The sequence below is a fragment of the Heterodontus francisci genome, chromosome 36 (genome assembly GCF_036365525.1).
Source record: "Heterodontus francisci isolate sHetFra1 chromosome 36, sHetFra1.hap1, whole genome shotgun sequence".
Classification (NCBI taxonomy): Eukaryota; Metazoa; Chordata; class Chondrichthyes; order Heterodontiformes; family Heterodontidae; genus Heterodontus; species Heterodontus francisci.
Window position 1 is genome coordinate 18,393,899 of NC_090406.1, and position 23,629 is coordinate 18,417,527.

The following is a 23,629-nucleotide window of genomic DNA, read 5'->3' on the forward strand; positions in this document are numbered from 1 at the left end:
CTCCAAACAGCTGAGGTGGTGTTCCCCTTGCCTTTTAGGCCCAGTGTTGGGACCCCTACTGGCTCCATAAAATTCAGCCTGAGGCGTGCAGAGGATCAGGTTTGAACGTGTTGCCTGCACAATCAAATAACCTGCTAAAAGTCACTGTCTGGTCTTACACATGATGAACGGTCACTTGGATGAGGTCCTTAGCACTGCTGACGTTCTTCTAACTGTTCCCCATCATCATTTTATTCCTAACCCAGCACCAGAAACACTGCAATTAACAAGTTCTCCATGATCCCCTTACCTGGCTTACAAAAATGGAGGAGGTACTGTTTACCAGGATATTGCCAGGGAAGAGGGACTTGAGTTATGAGGAGAGGCCGGAAAAGTTGGAATTGTTCTCCTTGAAACAGAAAAGGTTAAGAAGCGACCTAATAGAGGTTTTCCAGATAATGTGAGCATTTGATAGAGTAGATAGAGAAAAACTATTCCCTCTGGCGAGTGGGTCAATAACTAGACGTCCGAAATTTAAAATCATTGGCAAACAATCTGGAGGGGAGAGGAGGAGAAATGTTTTCACTCAGAGAGTTGCCGGGATCTGGAGCACACTACCTGAAGAGGTGGCAGAAGCTGATTCCATAAATACTTTTAAAAGGGAGTTGGACAGCTATGAGAATGAGTTACTTACAGGTTTACAGACAAAAGCGGGGATGTGGGAATAAGCACGGCCGCTCTTTCTAAGAGCCAGTATGGACACATTGGGTTGAATGGCCTCTTTCTGTGCTATTGATTTCTATGATTTCAATTGAGGTAGGGAAATAAATTGGCAAAATCATTTTATATTTATATTACCCAATTTTAAAGGATTATTTTTATCAATGCAGTATGTTGGCATTCAACAAGCAATTTAAGTTACAATGATAAGTCTATTTCCTTCCCACACCATAGGTATAAAGTGCTGCTTCCCACCTGAGTGAAGTCAGTATATGGTGACATAAACAAAGTTATCCTTGGGAAACGAGTCCATTCATCAGCATTAACATAATGTAAAAAAAGTGTGCAGTTTCTTTCAATTCATCAAAAATGACTGACTAAACCAAAGCAAGAGGATGTTTAAAGGGGTGACGTCCCCATGGGGAGTTTTCAGGTAGATTCAGTTCTGGGAACAGCGAGCTCAGAAAACTCCGTTCAATAACTGCCATTCTAGCAGTTTGGGTGGAAATTCTCAGTGTTACACGTGCTGTGTCTGCTACTTTGTGAACTTTGGCATTGTGGTTTTTTTAACACTTTCATGTATGTGTTTTTACTTGAGCATTACACATAGCAAAATAGAGAGGAACATGATACCCACGTTCAGCAATTGTTGCGCTCATAAACATGATAAAGAGTCTTTTTAGGCACCAGCTGCCCACCAGTATCTCACATAAGTGGCGGTTCTTCAGGTGTAGGTCTGCAAGCATTGAGGGCATCACAATGAAACCCGATCCTTCCCTTCACCTGGAGAGAAAAGGAGTTATCGCTGGTGTAAGAGCGAAATACTGTGGATGCTGGAACCCTGAAATGAGAGCAGAAAGTGCCAGAAATAATTAGCAGGTCCAGCAGCATCTGTGGAGAGAGAAACAGAGTTAACATTTCAGGTCTTTTACTCTTAATCAGAACTGGCAAAAATTAGAAATGCAAGTCTTTGAGCAAGTGAAAGTGGTGGGGAGGGGTGGGGGGGGGGGGAAGAAGAATAAGAGGGAAGGTCTGTGATAGGACGGAGTGGGGGAGAAATTAAATGAGAGAGATGTCATGGAACAAAATACAAATGAAATGCTAAATAGTAGTCGTAAAAGACAAGGCATGAGTCCAGAGAGAGTGCTAATGGCAGAATAATGACCAGATATGTCCAAAAGCAAAAACATGAAAAACAAGCTTAAGACTAGCACATGGTTGAAAAATAAATGATAAAAACACGAATATATTTAAAAATAATAAATAAATAAATAATGGGGCTCGGTCTGAAATTATAGAATTCAATATTGAGTCCAGAAGGCTGTAGAGTGTCCTAATCAGAAGATGAGGTGCTGCTCCTCAAGCTTGCATTGATGTTCACTGGAACACTGCAGCAGGCCGAGGACAGAAATGTGGGCATGGGAACAAAGTGGACTATTAAAATAATAAGCAACTGGAAGCTCAGGGTCATGCTCGCGGACCAAGCGAAGGTGTTCTGCAAAGCGGTCACCCAATCTGCGATTGGTCTCCCCAATGTAGAGGAGACTACATTGTGAGCAGCGATTACAGTATACTGAATTGAAAGAAGTGCATTAAAGGTGCTTCACAGGAGGAACTACATTAAAGGTGCTATTTAAATGCAAGTGGTTGTTGGTGTTGGCGTGTTGGTTAAAATCTGGAGGAGAGGAAATAATGCTTATGAAAATCCAAAAATCGTGATTCTATTTAAAGCTTTAAAAACTGAGCTGAAGAACTGAAGGCTGATTATTCCCCACAATTACCCCTGTTCTCCTGAAAGACGTGATTAAGTATAACCAGCACTGCTAATTATTTCCCTTCCCAGCCCGAGGGCCTTGAAACTGATTGTAGTATGGTCAGCAAAGTCAACATAATCAGTGAATTAACCTGAGACCTCTTGATCCATGTGGCGCACTACAAGGCGCCCGGCAATGCTTCTATATATTGGCACAGTGGGGGAACCCAACTAGTTCCTTTTGCTTTCTGACATCTCTTTGCTCCTTTTCTCAAATCAGCATAATTTCTCCCTCCTCTGTTACTAATTCTCCTCTTTCTCTGGACCTCGTCTCTCCACTTTCCTGGGCTGTGTCTATTTTTTCTTTACTTGGGCCACTTTGCCCTCTCCTCCTGGGCCTCCTTCTGGTGTAATTTTATATCTTTGTTCCTGCCTGCTACTGCCTTTATATTCCTGGATTGCTTCTCTCTTCGGTTCCTGGGCTGTTTCTCCTCCTTGTCCCGAGGCTGCTGATCTTCTCTGATCCTCAGCTTTCAATCCCTGTTCAGAAGTTGCTGGTGTTGTTTTTGGATCACCCAACCAGACGTATTATAGTCTGGTCTGACTAGGATCAGCCATTCTTCTCTAACACATTGTTTGTACGGAATGTCAGTTTGTTAATCTGGGCTCATTGTTCAAATCCACAATTCCTGATTCAGTGAGACAGCACCACGGCTTAAGTCTTTCATGTTTTTTTGTGTGTGTGTACACAAGGAGACAATGCATACGCTTTGACATCATCATAGTATATGCGGGATGTGTTAGCATGAGTGTTGAGTGTGCGAATGAGGGAAAGTTCAGTTAGGGGTAAGCCTGTCTGTTAAATTTACACTGTGCTCTACCCAAATCAGCCTGGGCATGAAATCTACCCCGCGGGGATTTGCTTTGTGAGTTGATATACATGGATAGTGGGAGGACCAATTTTTAGCAGAGCTCGTACTTGCTCTAACTTCCAAAACAACCTGAATATTACAGTTTTTTAAAACCAGTCACCAATGTACTGGAACAGGGCTATTACTGAGGGATTCAAATAGGTATGTGATATCTAGCCCTTTCTGTAATGAGAGATACAGATACAGCTTGATGTTCCCTGGGAAAAGTGCCAGGATTCAGTCACTCATTTTTGGTTGACCACATCTGAAATTATTTGATGTATCATCAAATGCTGATTAACTCCTAACTCTGAACCAAAAGATAGAATTCCATATTCCAAATGAATGCTGCTGTATAATTCTGTATATAGATGTACAATGACTGTTGAGGCTGTGCAAAACTCTTCAGCAGTATACATACTGAGACACCAAGAACAGTTTATAACAATTCTGTTTTTATTTACAGTTAATAATAGGCTGCTTAGGAATGGTTAAACAGCTTAGAGTAAGATATTTAAACTGGCTAGACTCTGGTATGCAAATGAACAATCAATGGATTAGCATTAGCAGTATTGAGAGTGGGATGCAGACTGTGGAAAGCAGGTTTATACTCTGAATAGGCTTTCTAGGCTCCCTCAATTATTTATAGATGGCGCCTGAAAATTTTGCTGTGCAGCATCCATTTTTCAGGCACTGTGCAGCTTCCTACATGTTCAACATGGCAAGCAGAAGGAGCATGTTGAACATACTCCACAGTCCCAGCAGTGTCACCGGGAACAGTGGTCACTTCTGGGACTGCACCCAACAAGAAGAGGACAATGGACATTGCCCTTCAAAAAGGTAAGTGGGGTTCGGGCTTCGCCAGGGACGATCAGCTGGGCCCTGGCGAGGGGTTTGGGCTTGGAGTTTAGGGTGAGGGTGGGGAACGTTTTAGCAGGGGTGGCCGATGCTGCTGGGGGGCTCTCTGTGGGGCACAGCATGCCCAATCAAGAGGATCCCCAGATCAGCCCACAAGAAGGCCGGCCAGTATTATGGGCCACCCTCCTTAGAGGCTGGCTGCGCTCAAGGAAACTCAGTGGCCACTGCTCCCAGTGACACTGCTGGGACTGAAGGGGCTGGCAGCTCTTGGAGGCAGGATCCCCTGCCTCAGAGGGGCAGAAACCCCCAGCCAAGGCCAAATAAGGGCCTGAGCCACGTAAAATTGCGACGTGGCTTTCAGGCCTGGCGGAGGCATGCTCTTTCCCGACTCTTTAGCTGACGGGCAGGGCCACCACCTCAACATAAAATTCCAGCTGCAGTCTCAGAGCCAATACAGATTAGGAAGGCCCCAGATTTGAGCTGTGGTCTGTGCTGAACTGGCTAATCTTTGGTGGGACTGTGCTAATGGCACCACAAGTGATCAGTGTCTTTAGGTTACAGAATCCAGGAAATCAGCCAGAGATCCTCCTTCTGATCACAATGCAGCGACCCTTCCTGCATGTGTGTTGGATACAGGCAGGATTGATTTTTGTTGTCCAAAAGTATTAAGGGATAAGGGGCAAAGGCAGGTATATGGAGTTAGATCACAGATCGGCCATGATCTCATTGAATGATGAAACAAGCTCGAGGGGCTAAATGGCCTATTCCTGTTCTTAGGGTCCTATCTTCCAATGACAAGGCTGTAATATCCTCTGTAGATGGCTAGCCTATAGGCACTCACCATCAATAAAATCACACATGAATAATGGATACTTGGGAAAGCTACAAGAAGCAGTGGCCTCCCTTGGAACCAAACCCCAGCAAGCGAGTCAACAGCTTCAGAAGAAGAGCAGAAGGAGGAGGGAAATTGAAGAAAAAGTAAATCACTTTTTTTCTTTCAATTTTCTCTTTTCACCCCTATTTTCCTGAAAGCTGGAACTGGTAGACCTCCAATGCTATCAACAGCCCACTGCTACCTTCGCAATTGATCATCCTTCATTGAGTGTTGACAGCTGTTTAACCATGAGGGCTATCATAACGAAGATAGATGCTGCCTTCACCTGGATCCACACGCCCCATCAGGGGTCAATGAATAGCACAGAGCAGGAGGAATGTTGACTGGTGTTTCTCCTCAGGTGTAGCATTCTCCTTTCCTCCTTCACTCTTCTACTCTGGCTGAGATAAAATAACATAGAAAAGACTTTAAAGTGAGCCTGCAGTATCAGCATTCAAACACAATGAATTTGTATGACATTCTTATGTTGATAACTTAAATGGGTTAATACCTGCAACAACTAAGAAATATTACACAAGTGTGTCAAACCTTCCTACACTAATATTGCATGCAGTAACCTTTTGGCTTTAATCTGTTTTTGAAAAGTAATATACTCTGAAGAGGTTTTCCAGCTTAGAAAAATGCAGCAAGGTAGATCAAGAGATTCCTAATTACCATTCACATCGCTATAGTTGTTTCCTGCAATAACAATAGAAGAAAGGAAAAAAGAACCATTAAGTCCATAAATGCTGGAAAATGCAAGCGCCTCGCCCCACCTATCATAGACATGTCAGAGCTAGGCTCCTACAGGCCTCCAACCTGTGTTGGTTCTGAGGTATTCTTTCATAGTTCCCAGTGACTATGTAATGGAAGATTGATGCAGGGGTGGGAGATCATTTGACATCTCAAACCAAACACTTCTGTTCTTGTAACAGCTGCTGTGCAAACCTACCGGAGGGTGGATCATGAGGAAGTTTGCAGATCCTTTCCAGGCCTACTTTTGGGTCATTTGGGGCCATGTGCAGAAAGGCTGATAGATAATGCACACAAACAGCCAGTGAGCGAAAATAATTAAAACATTCTGATGTTGTGCTCCCTTTTTCTCTGTGCCATCAGAGAATTCGCCTATAACTAACTTTTTCGTTTTGAATTCAGCCAGAGGATGAGCATTTGCCAAATCTGCACGGAATGTTTTAATATCAGAACTGAAAAACTTAACATTGTGACGGTTGTCCTTATCATTGCTTCCTAGCAGTAACAGGATTGAAGAGGCATCAATGCACCAGTGGTGGGAGGTCTACAACTGTATATTGAAGATTTGAAGCATTGCTAGTTCTGCTGTTACTAGTCAGTGATCAGATTAATTCTGCAAATTCTATTCGAGTGCTACCTACTGGCATCACAGAATAAAACTATTCTAAGGACATTGTAATGTGCGAATCTTCATAGGAATGTTTACATAGGATTTTTTTAATGGAACATAATTCCAGTTACTGATTTTACAGAGTTGAATTTTCATTATACAGCACCTTTAGTGGCTTCAGTATGTGCCAAAGAACTTCACAGACAATGAACAACAACTTGCGCTTATCTTCTTCTTTGGCCTCCTTATCTCGAGAAACAATGGGTAAGCGCCTGGAGGTGGTCAGTGGTGTGTGAAGCAGCGCCTGGAGTGGCTATAAAGGCCAATTCTAGAGTGACAGGCTCTTCCACAGGTGCTGCAGAAAAATTTGTTTGTCGGGGTTGTTACACAGTTGGCTCTCCCCTTGCACCTCTGTCTTTTTTCCTGCCAACTGCTAAGTCTCTTCGACTCGCCACACTTTAGCCCCATCCTTATGGCTGCCCGCCAGCTCTGGCGAACGCTGGCAACTGACTCCCACGACTTGTGATCAATGTCACAGGACTTCATGTCGCGTTTGCAGACGTCTTTAAAGCGGAGACATGGACGGCCGGTGGGTCTGATACCAGTGGCGAGCTCACTGTACAATGTGTCTTTGGGGATCCTACCATCTTCCATGCGGCTCTCATGGCCAACCCATCTCAAGCGCCGTTGACTCAGTAGTGTGTATAAGCTGGGGATGTTGGCCGCCTCGAGGACTTCTGTGTTGGAGATACGGTCCTGCCACCTGATGCCAAGTATTCTCCGGAGGCAGCGAAGATGGAATGAATTGAGACGTCGCTCTTGGCTGACATACGTTGTCCAGGCCTCGCTGCCATAGAGCAAGGTACTGAGGACACAGGCTTGATACATTCGGAGTTTTGTGTTCTGTGTCAGTGCGCCATTTTCCCACACTCTCTTGGCCAGTCTGGACATAGCAGTGGAAGCCTTTCCCATGCGCTTGTTGATTTCTGCATCTAGAGACAGGTTACTGGTGATAGTTGAGCCTAGGTAGGTGAACTCTTGAACCACTTCCAGAGCGTGGTCGCCAATATTGATGGATGGAGCATTTCTGATGTCCTGCCCCATGATGTTCGTTTTCTTGAGGCTGATGGTTAGGCCAAATTCATTGCAGGCAGCCGCAAACCTGTCGATGAGACTCTGCAGGCACTCTTCAGTGTGAGATGTTAAAGCAGCATCATCAGCAAAGAGGAGTTCCCTGATGAGGACTTTCCGTACTTTGGACTTCGCTCTTAGACGGGCAAGGTTGAACAACCTGCCCCCTGATCTTGTGTGGAGGAAAATTCCTTCTTCAGAGGACTTGAACGCATGTGAAAGCAGCAGGGAGAAGAAAATCCCAAAAAGTGTGGGTGCGAGAACACAGCCCTGTTTCACACCACTCAGGATAGGAAAGGGGTCTGATGAGGAGCCACCATGTTGAATTGTGCCTTTCATATTGTCATGGAATGAGGTGATGATACTTAGTAGCTTTGGTGGACATCCAATCTTTTCTACCACATCTGCTGACGAGGTCAAAGACTTTGGTGAGATCAATGAAAGCAATGTAGAGGGGCATCTGTTGTTCGCGACATTTCTCCTGTAACTGACGAAGGGAGAACAGCATGTCAACGGTCGATCTCTCTGCACGAAAGCCACACTGTGCCTCAGGGTAGATGCACTCGGCCAGCTTCTAGAGCCTGTTTAGAGCGACTCGAGCAAAGACTTGTATTTATATAGCACCTTTAACAAAGTAATATGTCCCAAGGTGCTTTACAGGAATGTTATCAGACAATATACGACACTGAGCTACATAAGGAGATGTTAGGACAGGTGACCAAAAGCTTGGTCAAAGATGTGGATTGTAATGAAGTAAGTTTGAAGTGAAATGTAGGCCAATGTACACAGCAAGGCTTTACTGTCATTGATTGTGGGAGAAAGGTTGGTCTGGGGAATGTTCCTGACAGAGATTGTTTATATCAACCTGAAAGGACTCAGAGACAACACCTTTGCTAGTGCAACACTCCTTCAGTATGACACTGAAGTGCCAGCCTGGTCTTGTTGTTCAGTTCTGTAGACTGAGTCTTGAACCCACAACCTTTTGAGTCAGAAGTCAATGTGATGTTACTGAGCCAAGTGTAGCAACCATGCATAGATCAGAGATCTAGGGCAGCTTCATCCACATTGAGCAGTATAGGTTAATGACCAATCCTCGATGCTGTTTTTCCCATTCAATGTTCTGTTAAAATATGTGACAACATGGGGAAAAGGCAAATGACGAAAAAGTCATTTTGTGTTTCTATACATGTAGCTGTCTAATAAAAGTTTACCATACACTTAGTTTTTCAAAGCAACAGTCACTGAATAGCGATTAACAAGAAGATCCCACCACCCCACCCTATTTAGCCCAAAGGCACTGAAGTCAATTATCAAGGCCTACCACAATGCCACCTGAGATCCAATAACTCCGGATTTGTTCACACATGAAGAATGGCAGCCACAGAACCACACCCCAACATGAGTCAGAAGGACAAAAACACTAACAGCCATGCAACAGAAAACCATTCGTAGCATGCTTTAAGAAACTTGGATCAATTTTGAAACTTTTAGGGCCTGAGGTTGCACAGTAGAATTGACCTGAAATTTTTTTCCACACTATTTTAATGAGTGCATTAATCCACTTAAAATAAATGGGTTCATTCCTCCACCAAATTAACAGAGAGTGCAATTTCAGGCTCACATGTAAAGCATACATCTAGTTATATCCCTTGTTACAATCTCCTGCTAGTGGTACATAGCTTCTTAATATGATTCTTATTCCTTTTCCTGTCCTGATTCTCCATAAAATGATGACAAATTGCTCATCCTGCTCCAAAAGGATGGATGAAATTTGCCATGCACTGCTAAGTGCCAGTGCCGATCAATACCAACACTCTGGAGGAAAAGATCAAAGGCGTTATTTATACTTGTAACTTTTGATCCCAGACTCAAGAAACATTCATCTGCGTAAACTGGATAAAGATCACAAGGGTGATGTAAAGACAAAACAGTCTGTGTTGATCAATATAGAGACTAAAACTAGCTGAGTGGTTATTGCTTCTGTAGGGGGCATAGACTAATGTCACTTTAGCAGCGCCAGTTCAATATTTCTGGGGCTAAATCTGCATAAGGTGGCAGTGTGGTGCAGATCCTAGTGCCTAGAAATTCATCCGTGCAGCGCCCAGTGTCCAGGTGCTAACCAGCCTACTAAAGGTTCCAATATGACAGGCAGGAAGCATATGCAAATTTCCAGATGGCATTGTACCACCCGGCATATTGGTGAAGGTGATTACACTGGCGACAGAAGCACACATCTGGAGCACTCAAACACACGCTTTCAAAGTAGGGTCTTGTGCTTCTTGCGGCACTAAGCAGCAGCAAGGCCCCCCTCACTAGGGATCCTGCAGAATGTGCAGGTTAGTCTTTTCAGTCTGATGGTTAACTTCTGGATGCTTTTTGGTGTGTTTTATCACCCCAGAAAGTAGTCTGGACAGGGCAAGAATTTTCTGCTCTTGCACTGTTGTTGGCTGCCTCAAAAATATATTGACTGCAGTCTTGTGTGTTCTCATAAGGCTGGCTGTGGGGCTGTACACCAGAGAGCAGGAGCAGCTGCCACAAGAGGGAGGAGGAGAAGAGCACTGCATAGGTGGCCATACTCACAGATAGTCTTCAGGGAGCACATCCAACTTCAGCCTTACTTGGGAGCCATGTCTTGGGCTCCATTGCTTCAACATGGAGGCTGATACTGAGCTATGTCACCTGGTGCAGCTAGAACTTGAGTCTCGCACCAAGCCATGGAAAACACTGCCTGCAGCTGTCAAGGTCACTGTGGCCCCTAACTTTGATGCTGCAGGCTCCTTTCAGGCTGCACAGATGACATCAGCGACATCTCCCCATTTGTGGTACACCAATGTATCAGGAAGGGAACTGTCTGCCAGGAGGAACAGTTATATCTCCTTTCCTCTGGCCAGAGCAAAGCAGGACAAGATCGCACTAGACTTCGCCCGAATGGCAGGCTTCCCCAGGGTGCAAGGCGACACAGACTACACACACATTGCCTTGCGTACTCCTTATCAGCAGCCTGGCATATTTATCAATTGCTAGGTTTTCCACTCCCTCAAAATCCAGCAAGTTTGCAGCCACAGGCAATGCATCATGCTGGTCTGTACCTGCGATTCTGGTAGAAATCATTACTCTTCCATGCTGCACCAGTTCCCTGTGCCACCTTCATTCCACATTGCACCTTTAACATAGAATAAAATCCCAAGGCATTGCACAGAGGTTTATTCAGACAAAAATGGATGCAAAGTAAAGGAGGAGATATTAGGAGGAGTGAAATAAGAACAAGACCCAAACATTTGAACTGAACTAGACTATCGGATGTTGGTGGTAAGGACAGAGGTAAAGCTTGTGGGATTATTGGCGTATTGGGAATGGGAGGGCTACTTTAGGTGAAGCGCGCCTCGATGGGCTGATCTCAAGGGCACTGCCTCGCCCCCTCCTCATCTTCCTGCTGCTCCTCCTCTACCTCTTCCTCCCTCTTCCTGTTCCTGCTCAGGTGGTGGTGAAGGCTCAGCCACCATGATGGTAATATTGTGCTGCAGACAATGACCGATTTGGATACCAGTTCAGGTGTGTTTCCTGCATTATAACGTTTCATTACTTCAATACTTTATTAGTTGTAAAGTGCTTTGAGACATCTGGTGGCTGTGAAAAGTGCTATATAAATGCAAGTTTTTTTCTCTTAATGCAAAGCTCCTCCAGAACAGCCAAGGCAGCACAAGCTTTGTTTAAGTACTCCAACTGTTTTCTTAATGATATTTCTCATGGCAGCATGGCTTTTGTAGGCCTGCGCTGCAGCTGTGCAATGAATCCTGACAGGAATCATAAGCCATGTCTGGAGGGTCACCCAATAACAGCCAGTAACGTGACGTTCAGGAGTGAGATGAGGAGGGATTTCTTCACCCAGAGAGTGGCGAACCTGTGGAATTCTCTACCACAGAAAGCAGTTGAGGCCAAATCATTAAATATATTCAAGAAAGGGTTAGATATAGTTCTTGGGGCTAAAGCGATCAAGGGATACGGGGAGAAAGTGGGAACAGGGTACTGAGTTTGGATGATCAGCCATGATCGTATTGAATGGCGGTGCAGGCTCAAAGGGCCGAATGGCCTACTATCTCCTATTTTTTCTATGTTTTGGTTGGAATTGGGTCTTGTTCTTATTTCACTCCTCCTAATATCTCCTCCTTTACTTTGCATCCATTTTTGTCTGAATAGACCTCTGTGCAATGCCTTGGGATTTTATTCTATGTTAAAGGTGCAATGTGGATGCAAGTTGTTGTTGTCCCTCATATGGTCATTTGTCACTTTGATAAAAACAGCAAAGAAAATGTAAACAAACTGCAATGTACAAAATTCATCTTGAAAACAGATTTGCAGAAAGCGGAGATGTTATCAGAACTTTTACAGGAACCTACAATTTCACTCTGACTTTGATCTCCATGCTCTCTTCCTGAGTGATACCGAAACACTTCTGGGTCAGTGTTTCAACACTGACCAATATGTGTATCCTGCACCTAATTGCAAGTTCAAATTAACTCCTAAATGAGTCTGTTGGTGCATGCAGAAAAGCCACATTAAACACTCAGCATCTTCAGCCCAGCATTAAGAAATCGAAACATAAGAAACTTGTCAGATAAGCTGCCTATTGACGTCAAACACTCAGACCAGAATGTGTGCTTCCCTTTTCGAATATGAAGAGAAGCTGATTTCAAAATAAGTTTCCTGGGCTGGCAGACTAACCACATCAGTGTCTTGAAGTATTCAGTGCATGAGGAAGTATGAGGTGGCTTTTCAAAGCTTTTATAGTCCCTGTAACTTTTTATGCCTGACAGGCAAATACAGTGAAATTCCATTCAAATACGTCTGACTGAAAACTGCCTAAAAATGTATTGTTAATTATGATGGATTCGTGGTGGCTCAGCCAAGATATTTGTGCTGCATAATGTTGAGGTTTCTGTCGGATGCAAAGGGTAAAAGGTTCAGTTTATAAAATGTATACATCCATCATTTGATCTCTAATATGTTAACTGAATTTTAATTTAACAACTTCATTATATGGAATATGATCTTCATAGAATCATACAGCACAGAGGGAGGCCATTCGCCCCATTCTGCCTGTGCTGGTTCTTTGAAAGAGCTATCCAATTAGTCCCACTCTCCCGGTCTTTCCTCATAGCCTTGCAAGCTTTTCCTTTTCAAGTATTTATCCAATTCACTTTTGAAAGTTACTGTTGAATCTGCTTCCGCCACCATTTAAGGCAATGCATTCCAGATCATAATAACTCGCTGTGTAAAAAAAAAACCCTTATCTTCCTTCTGGTTCTTTCAGCAATTACTGTAAAACATCATGCAAGATGCTTGTCGTGTTGGATAGTGATCAGAGGAGGAGATCTTGGCCAATTGTCCCCCTTCTAAACCAATGGAACTGCAGCCAGTTGTGGTGGGCCTACCTCTGCCTCAGCTAAAACAAGCTATCTCAACACAATTAGGATGGATACAACTAAAAAGAACTCAGGATTGTAATATTACTTGTCCTTTGGTGTGTGATCTCTTCTTAAGAGCCATAGGAATACAAGTAATATTCAAAATAAAAGTAAGGTTTTATTATAATAGAGCTGGAACATATATAATAACTGTATTAACTGCAGGAGCGCATCTGAACGTGTCTTACTATGTCGGGCTCCACCCAAAACTAATTGGTTATGTGTGACTCGACATCACTTCCTCTGATGATATTCAGTTGCAATCCTTAAGGTCATCCCACAACAAGAGTAAGGTAGATAGTTAAGGGATGCATCACCCTCTCATTCACTCAAACCCCTTAGCTGATTCAAAAGCAAAATACTTTTGATTCCTGTATCTAGAGATTGAAAGAGCCACTGAGCATCTGCAAAGGCTACGCATCTGAACCTCCCAAGTAAAGGAATGATCAGATTCCTAAATTCCTGGGAAGAACAATTGTCCTAACAAGGATAAAGCATGTTCACATGGCTGTGTAAATGGAAATCTATAGATGGATGAGTCATGGAGTCAATGCGCAAGTCCTATGCGTAAAGAAAATCAAACACAACTTGTGGTACCCAGCCCAGGTACACATTTTTGCATGGAGAACCAACAGTTCTCTTAACCACAAGCTGAGATACAGAACACTCTCCCTATGCCATTGCCCCTCAAAACCCCAACCACCCCTTCCCCTATCCCCTGCTTCAGCTGCTTTGAGAGTGTTTCACAAAGCAGTTGAACAAAACACCTCACAATGTCAAAGTAAGCAATAGCCATACAAACCAACTCCACATTGCACACTATCTCAACAACAACCTGCATTTATATAGCACCTTTAACATGGTCAAACTTCCCAAGGCACTTCACAGGAACATTATCGAACAAATTGTGACATTGAGCCACATAAGGACACATTAGGGAAGAGGACCAAAAGTTTGGGCAAAGATGTAGCCTTTAAGAAGCATCTTAAAAAGAAGATAGAGAGGTGGAGAGGTTTAGGGAGGAAATTCCAGAGCTTAGGGCCTTGGCAGCTGAAGGCATGGCCACCAATTGTGAAGTATATTTAAATCAGAAATACACATGAGGCAGAGATCTTTGAGGGTTTTGAGCTGGAGGAAGTTCCAGAGATAGGGAGGAGCAAGGCCATGCATGGAGGGATTTGAAAATAAGGATGCGAATTTTAAAAATGAGGCGTTGCCAGACCAGGAGCTGATGTAGGTCAGTGAGCATAGAGGTGATGGGTGAATGAGACTTGGGGCTGAATTTTGTTGAGTTCCCAACGTCTGGCTTCATGGCGGGGGGGTGCCGAAAGATCGCTGAGGCAGCGGCCCACATGGAGCCCGACGCTAGGATTGCCGGGCCCAATCTCCCCGGTGGCAGCAAGGCTCCGTGTTGGCCCTCCCGCCACTCGGCAACAGGACCCAACTTTAAATATTTAAATAAAGGACATGAATAAATTAACAGACATTTCAATGCGATCTTGCTGGCTGTTCGCAATCTTGCATGCGACAGCCAGCATTCACTTGCCCGTCCAGGAAAAGCTGGCACCACCGAGGTGGAAAAGGGGGGAACTTAGGATTTTTAGTGTAGTTGGGGGGGTGGGGGGTGTCAAATCTGTATATGTCATTTAGAGGAGAAGGGAAGGGGTGACCTCTGCACTTTGTGCAGTTGTGGGGGACGGTCAAATATTAATTGCAAGTATTTTGGTTGGGGTGGGGGGGGGGGGGGAACGGAGTAGCCATTTATTTTCATTGTATTTGGTGGGGTGGTGGTACGGGCCACAAATCAATTGCCCGCCAAATAAAATTCAGCCCTTGGTGTGAGTTACAATACAAACAGCAGATTTTAGGATGAGCTTGGAGGGGCAGGAGAGCATTGTGTTACAAGCAAGTGAGGAAGGGGGTTCAGGCTCCCCTCTCGTCCCCTGCTCTGGTTTGTCTGTAACAGGCTTTATCTTTTAAAATACAGTGATTTTCGCTTACCACCTCAGTGAACATTTGCGCACTGCACTCTCATTGCAATCGCAAATGAGTCAATCAGACGGGTTTTCTTAGGTTTAAAGAAGAAAGATGTGAGTTTATTAGCCTTATCACTCTAATCCAGTTAAAATTAGTACAATATGTGACACATCCACGCTCACAGGCATAAGAGAGGCATGCGTGTGTGCGCACACACACACACAAATAGGTACAGAGGGGAAGAAAGTATTGGTGGGGGGTGGAGGTTGAAGTAGAGTTTGTAATAAATGGAATACAGATAAGGTTCTTAATGTCCTTGGTATAATGTCCTTAATTGAAGTTAAGATCTTGGAGTCCTTGCTGGGGCCACGTGCACAATTCTAGACTTGCTTCTCTGGTACCAGAAGGCCGAAGACAGGCTTTGTCTATAGGCTTGAAGCGTAGAAGCTGCCCCCCACCCCCCATGGTTTTCCTGGGGCTTTGCTGGAGAGAGACAGAGAGAGATGTCTTCTTCTTGAGGTTCAGAATTGCAGTCTGTCTCCTTTCTGTGAGGTATAATTCCAAAGCCCCAGTCTTACCAGCAGGTAAGTCATGTGACCATCTCTGTTTGAAACAGCAACTTCTTGAAGGGTTGTTGGATTTCAAAGTCTTTCAGACGTACTCGGTGGGGGGTGGAATTTGGCTCCTGCAAAGTCAAAGGGTGTTGATCACCACTATTGCCAAGACCAGTCTTGCTAATTGAATAAAGAAGCACCCCCATTGTCTTTCTATTCATCTGTCTCTCAGCCAGCCCTTGTCTTCTCAGAATGCAAATGTACAACCATGTTTTCAGCTGTTCAGTTCTGCCTTTTTGAAAAAAGTTATTTGCAATGTCCAGTAAAAAGTTTCAAGCAGTGCCCCATATGATGCAATTAGTATGTTTCAATTTGACAAGTGTGATTTCCGTCACAATTGGAAAAGTCAAGTCTAGAAGTAACAAAAGCATGACGAAGATTTCAGCAGCAGATGAGCCGAGGCAGGGGCGCAGTCTGGTGATACTGAAGTGGAAGTAGGTGGTCTTAGAGATGGTGCGGATATGTATTCGAAAGCTCAGCTTGGGGTTAAAAACAACACCAAGGTTGCGAGCAGTCTGATTCAGCCTCAGACAGTTGCTAGGGAGAGGGATGGAGTTGGTAGCTAGGGAACAGAATTGGTGGCAGGGACCAAAGACAATGGCTTCAGTATGCTTGATATTTAATTGGAGGAAATCTCATCTTATGACATTGCACGGGCCCATTGCCAAACCTAGTGTAAAAGTTTCAGTGTCATCTCCAGCTGATGGTCAGTCTCATGCTCTGAAGCAGGGAGTACACTGCAGAAAACTATACAAAGACATGGAATGAATACAGGGAAAACCACATTTCATTTAACCGACTGCAACTGAATTTGCTTATCATCCGCTTCATTTACCTAATAAACAACAGTTACTTGACACTTGCCAACATCCAGCTTGAACTACAAAATCTTCCTCTTGGATGGGATTCATACAGTTACTGATACAGTGATAATGCACCAAACTCTAAAAATATTCTAATTGTCAGTCACGTTGAGATGCATACACATTTTGATATATTCTGATGGTATTACAAATGTATTTGTGCAACTAATTATATGTGAGCTGTGGAGAGGTCTCATTAGGATTCAAGTTTGCCGACAGGTATTTTAGTTCCACTGAACCCAATATTTTTTTAAGTCAGTGCGAAACGCAGCCAATATTATGTTATTGCTTGACAAAGTTTCTCCTCCCTTCCTTTGCTGAAGGTGTTGACTTCACTCTGAGGTACAGTTCCACAGGCGGTAGTGACTCACGTCTTAGGCAAAGGATCAAAGGGCAAATGGCACCCACAGAACAAGAAGCAATGCGTTCAGAAATGACGGGAAAAGAACAGAGCTGGAGAGAAGAAAATAATTCAACGAGACAGCAGAAAGAATGATGGCGAGAATGTTTTTCAGCCACAGCTACCTTCTCTTTTGGGGTCACCACTCTGTATGTGCTTTTATATTGCATGAGATTTACACAAGTGAATCCAGTTCCCAAAGCACTATCACCAGGACTGGGTAAAGACCAATTGCTGGTCCGCTAAAAGCAGGTCTTCCTGGCAGAGACAATCGTAGTAAGTCCTATTAGTTATAAGATACTTTTATACTCATTATGCTTTAAAAATGGATTCTGGGAGCTGTTACTCTAGCACTTGCCCAACTAGTCTACAAAGACAAGATTTAGCAGCATAAATGCCAGGAGCCAGCTCCCATAAGGACAGCTTCTGGAATCTAGTTTAAAAGACAATCACTATAACAGGCCCTTTACATTCAATTTGCAGGCAGCCTCATCCATTGTCACATTGGATGTCTCATGTAGCATTCCTTTCTTTGGCCTCCTTATCTCGAGAGACAATGGGTAAGCGCCTGGAGGTGGTCAGTGGTGTGTGGAGCAGCGCCTGGAGTGGCTATAAAGGCCAATTTTAAAGTGACAGGCTCTTCCACAGGTGCTGCAGAGAAATTTGTTTGTCGGGGCTGTTACACATTTGGCTCTCCCCTTGCGCCTCTGTCTTTTTTCCTGCCAACTACTAAGTCTCTTCGACTCGCCACACTTTAGCCCCGTCCTTATGGCTGCCCGCCAGCTCTGGCGAACGCTGGCAACTGACTCCCACGACTTGTGATCAATGTCACAGGATTTCATGTCGCGTTTGCAGACGTCTTTAAAGCAGAGACATGGACGGCCGGTGGGTCTGATACCAGTGGCGAGCTCGCTGTACAATGTATCTTTGGGGATCCTGCCATCTTCCATGCGGCTCACATGGCCAAGCCATCTCAAGCGCCGTTGACTCAGTAGTGTGTATAAGCTGGGGATGTTGGCCGCCTCGAGGACTTCTGTGTTGGAGATACGGTTGGAATAGCATTAAGGCTGATCAAATAATGGGAAAATGAAGGCAGGTGACCACATATCAGGTTCTTGGGTTAGCATTTTTTTTATTTCCAAAATATACTTTATTCATAAAAATCTGTAAAAATTACATTGCCAAACAGTTTCAAACAGCACCAAAAAATACAAACATTGCAAGGGAGATCAGTTTCCTTCAATACAATCATGAGTTGCCTCACAACCCTTCCATTTCATTTGTCATGCCATTAACATTTTTACATTTTACAGCAAATGAAAATTTCTCCGATACAGTTCAAGGGGTTTCCCATGGATCCAGCCCCTCAGTTCAGCTCTTCTTTCAAACAAGTGCTTGGGTTAGCAGGCATCTGAAATGTTCCATTTAGTGCTATAGGCAGGATATGAGGCTGTTGATATTCGTTTCAGTGTAATTTTTTCCTAATCACATCATAGTGGAACTGTTTAATGTGATAACACTTTCTAGGTATCAGTCCCATTGAAACCCACAAAGACCTGAACTGAAAATGCAAACATGCCTCAAGCTTTTCACACCTCTCCTAGAGGGAAGTGTTTGGCCATCAGGAACTGTTAAGTAAATCAGCATCTAAATAACCCAGTTTAATCCTTCATTGCTGAGGTGTCCGAGGCTTTTGTCTTTGTCAGCTGCACAGGTGTTAACCATGGTGCCTTCATGGCCACATAAAAAATTTAAGTCATGTTGCCATTAATTTGCAGAGATCTGTTGCTGATATCTGAGTATAGTGTTTTCATTTAGGACTACTTATCAACGAGGCAAGAACAGTGAAAACATTCCTTTCCAAACCTTCCAAAATTCAAACAGGAAAGTACAAAAAGAGTCATAATTCCCTGGCCTTCGAAAGCCAGATTGTCTGACTCATTTTGCATTACAGTTCCACAGGTGTCCAGTGCCCTTCAGTACATCACTAGCCTTCATGGATGGTCACAGGCAGTGAGTGTGGGGAGACTACTCAGCAATGGGGGAGGGGAGTTATTAAGAATCTCACTCCGAACTTGACTAATGGTACAGTGCTTCTGGAAGTTGCTGTTTGTGCAAACATTGGCTGTATATGTTACACTATAAAAAAGGAAAATAAAAGAGATACAGCTTGTGTAAGCATTTAGGACAAATTATGAAATATAAAGCCCATTCTAAATCCTTCCTTAGCTGGACCTGTGCTGACCATTCTTACTATATTTGCTGACTGGAATTGCAGGAGATCAGCAAGCTTGCATTATACAAGCTTTGTGCTTTCAAAATAACTTCAGAAAATGTTGAATAGTTCCTTCATTTACCCTGTTCTGATGTTTTATACAAAAAGAATTATTTCCCCTCAGTTTCACTCTAAAGAGTAGTTTCCGTCAAGTTTTCATTTACACTAATTTGCTACGGAGGACGGCACAGTTGATAAAAAGCAAATGCTCTGTGAATGACCAGCCTTTTGTGAAAATTAGAAGAACTGCTATCAGCTGTAGATTTAGGTTCATGTTGGGAGTGGAGCTTGCCAGTCTGCAGAGTTTCTTGAACTGACAGTGAGCGATACATCTGGAAATTTACATGAACTTGAGGTTTAGCCTTTCACAGAAAATATTGTGATGGCCATGTCAAACACAGAAAATACGACTGTGTAGGTAAGTTCAAATGTTTTCTTGTAATTTTTGTGTCTTTATACATTAAAAACCTTGTCCTGGTAGTGCTCAGTTTTGTAGAAAAACCAAGATGGTGACTAGAAGGATTTGTTTGCTGGTAATTTGACTCATTTTCCTCTTTTTTTCCAGTAAATTTTTGTTGATTACTCGAACTTAACTTGTTAGCAGTTCTTCTTTAGGTGTATCTACATACTTCCCTCACCTTTCATTTTTATGGTCCCTACTTCTTCAGTTGCGATTTTCTTTTTGAATAGAAAATTTGAGCCAATTGTCCACAAGCAGTTTGCATATCAATGCATGTCATGTCAAAGTGTGATGCCAAAAGGCGATGCTGATGTGCGACACAGGGAGTGTGATGTATTGTAACGTTTTCATGTACGACTAACCAATGTCCCATGGCATTCATCACAGTAAGTTCCTGAAAGGCCTTTTTATAAGGACAAGAGTTTAATACCATGCAATTATTGGTAAGTTTTGCTGACAATATAGCCACTGTTGTAATGTAGAAAATGCGGAGGCAATTTGCAGACAGCAATCTCCCACAGAAAGCAATGTCATAATGACCAGATAATCCATGTTTTAGTGATGGTTACTGAGGGATAATTATTGGTCAGGACACTGGGGAGAGCTCCCCTGCTCTTCTGCAGAATAGTCTCATGGGACTTTTACATCCACTTGAGGGAGGCTGACAGGGCCTCGGTGTGTGACTCATCTGAAAGACAGCACCTCCAAAAGTGTAGCCCTCCCTCAGTACTGCACAGAGGTGTCAAGCAGGACCTTGTGCTCAAGTCTCTTTTTTTTATTTCCAAAATATACTTTATTCATAAAAATCTGTAAAAAAAATACATGACAAAACAGTTCTAAACAGCACCAAGTCAAAAAATACAAACAGTGCAAAAGGAGATCACTTTCCTTCAATACAGGGGCAATGAGTTGCCTCACCAGCCTTCCATTTCATTTTTCATGCCATATACAATTTACAGCAAACGAAAATTTTCCCGATACAGTTCGAGGGGTCTTCCATGGATCCAGCCCCTCAGTTCAGCTTGGTGGGGGACCTTACACTGTGGTCTTTCCCCATTGAGCCTTTGCTGCGGCTGCCCCAAGCTTTAGTGCGTCCCTCAGCACGTAGTCCTGGACCTTGGAATGTGCCAGTCTGCAACATTCGGTCGTGGACAACTCTTTGTGCTGGAAGACCAGCAAGTTTCGGGGCAGACCAAAGGGCGTCTTTCACCGAATTGTTAGTCCTCCAGCAGCAGTTGATGTTTATCTCGGTGTGCGTCCCTGGGAACAGCCCGTAGAGCACAGACTCCTGTGCTACAGAGCTGCTTGGGACGAATCTCGACAAAAACCACTGCATCTCTTTCTGTGAAGGAAAACAGAAAATGGTGGAAGTACACAGTAGATTGTTCAGCAACAGAACAGAAAGAAAGGGAGGTCAATGTATTGGGTGGAAACTCTACATCTGATGAAGCTGGAGGAGGATATTAACATTGAGGTTGCTCTCTTGACACAGGATGAAAGATTTATCTTCAAAATCCAGGCCAAACTGATAGGGTGAAACTTCCTTTCTTTCCCTCGGGCGCCAACAAAAAATATACTGGATAGGTTTGCAACCCAGGTCCCATAACATAGTGTGGGCCCAAAGACTGATTACATTTGGCCTCCAAATCTGAGTCAAGAATGACAGGGAAGAATGAAAATAGAAAACTTCGTACTGGTACACTACTATGTGTTCAGGGGTTAAGACAATTTATTTATTTTTTTATTCATTTCTGGGATGTGGATGTCGCTAGCCAAGCCAGCATTTATTGCCCATCCCTAATTTCCCTTGAGAAGGTGGTAGTGAGCTGCCTTTTTGAACTGCTGCAGTCCATGTGGGGTAGGTACACCCACAGTGCTGTTAGGAAGGGAGTTTCAGGATTTTGACCCAGGAAGGAACGGCGATATAGTTCCAAGTCAGGATGGTATGTGACTTGGAGGGGAACTTGCAGGTAGGTGGTGGTGTTCCAATGCATTTGCTGCCCTTGTCCTTCTAGTTGCACATTGTTGAGGCAAAATTGAGGACGCTTTGTTCTATATCCCTCTGGCCTATGCAATATCTGACCTAAGAGTATTTCCTGGTGACACCAGTTGGTTGCTCAAAGTGAGTTTCTTGATGTTTCTTACCCTAAAAAGGCTGGGGACTCTTTCAGCAAATATACAGACATGGACATCAAGTGAGAACAGCACTGGGCTCAGTTTTGATGTCCACATGATTAAATTCCTGATCGCATTCATTGTCAAGGTTCATAGCTCAGTGAGATTATGGAGGACAACTGATTTTGCATTTTGCAGCAAGGATTCAATCTTCAGAAGTGAAGGGAAGAGGAGAAAATTGGTGCAAGTAAAATGAATACAATTATACAAATTCACTCAATAGCACAAGTTGAGAAAATTTTGGGCCCAATTGATTTGGACTCAGGTTCACCTGTTCATTTATTATTAAAATAGTGCTAAGCATGCAGTAGCCAACTATTTGACTACAACACATCACAGCCAATATCCTCAAACAATATTCATAGCATAAATTTGTCAGCAGGGTGACCTGGATTAACAAAACTCCTCCAACAACATTTCTACAACTAATATTACCTCATGCCCTCACTTATTATTGAAGCGTCAAGTTATTGCCACGAGATGGACTTTGTAAATGAAGTTCAGTGGGTTTGGGAGGGTGGGGAGGTGGAGGTGGGGAAGGTGAGGGGAAGGGGGAGGCAGGGGTTGATGAGAAGTGGTTGGTGGTCAATTAAAACTATTGCTCAGGTTTGAATTTATCTATATGCTTATGCCTAGGTCTGGTCTCCAGAGGTTGGTACAACAGAAATAAATAACAAGTTCTGATATTACAGTAGACAATCAGTACCGAAATATAAGTTAGTATCTTGGGTGTGATCCTTTATGAGAACTCCTGCACAATCTACAAATATATTAATAAACAATAAACAATCACATTAACAAGAACACAGATGCAGTGTTCAGAAACCTAATCATTTCTATTGCGTGAACCCTATTGCAGGTATTATAAGAGAAAGCTTCCAGATACTATTTCCAATCTGTGCAGATTTAGTTGATATCACCTAGGATGACCGTAAAGATGCTACAAATGGCCCATGGCTAGATTTTGAGCCCACACCAGGACCAGGAATGTAGGTGGGTGGATGCTAAAAATAGCGCCGCCGGTCTGCATGCCAGTTTCCTGGCCCCATCCTAACCTGGGCCATTTTCCCACAGCTGGGATTGGGAGAAGTGGGGGCAGGGCTACCCACCCACAAGCAGCGGGTAGCCAATTAAGCTTGTTAAGGGCCACTTAAAGCTAAATGAGGGAGGGTGACTGGGATTTTCCAGTCAGCCTTTAGGTTTCCAGAGGCAGCAGGAGACAATTTAGCTGCCTGGAGGCAGCCTCCTGGTGGCAGATTGGGAGCCAGAACTCCAGGCAGGCTTAGAGGCCCTCCCTGCTTGCCTGGGTGCAGCAGCAGCCACAGGCCGCCCTGTACAGGTGTTCCCCACTGCTGCTGGCCCAATGGTGGCCCAAGCTGCAAAAGCCATTCTGTATTTAATTTTTGAAAACGTTGGAGAGAGGGTGCCTCCAATTTGAACCGCCCTCACCCTCCTGCCATGGCATCCTGCATCTGCTTTCAAGCTGGATGGCCTCTGATTGCCACTCCAACTTTGTGCCTGCCCGCCATTTTTAATTGGACAGCGAGCCCGCCCTCTGGCCATCAATTGACCACTCTGGGAATAATCACAATGAGTGACTGTTTCCCGTACAGTAGGCTGGATTTTACCAAGCCCTCGACTTTGGTCTCTGTGGTGAGGGGTCCAAAAGATGGGGCCAGCAGCAGTCCACCACGGAGCCCGACTTAAAGAGGGCTCGGTCGGATCCTCCTGGCGGCAACGGGTCTCCATGGCAGCACCCTTACCACTGGGCGATGGGACCTGGATTTCAATATTTAAATTAATTACATGCA

General features: G+C 43.9%; 1 protein-coding gene across 13 annotated transcripts in view; it reads right to left on the reverse strand.

Annotated features, from left to right (window-relative positions):
* Window positions 1–841: 841 nt before the first annotated feature.
* The window catches only part of LOC137351625 (uncharacterized), a 120,184-nt gene continuing 97,396 nt past the window's right edge, over window positions 842–23,629 (reverse strand). For 8 of the 13 annotated variants that reach the window (XR_010969534.1, XR_010969537.1, XR_010969533.1 and 5 more), the window contains one exon: window positions 3,819–5,496. The gene's annotated coding sequence lies outside the window, so the exon portion shown is untranslated. Of the gene's footprint in view, window positions 1,541–3,818; window positions 5,497–15,203; window positions 15,717–18,015; window positions 20,986–23,629 lie in introns of those variants that run through there. The other 5 variants (XR_010969538.1, XM_068016249.1, XM_068016248.1 and 2 more) reach the window with 4 other exon arrangements.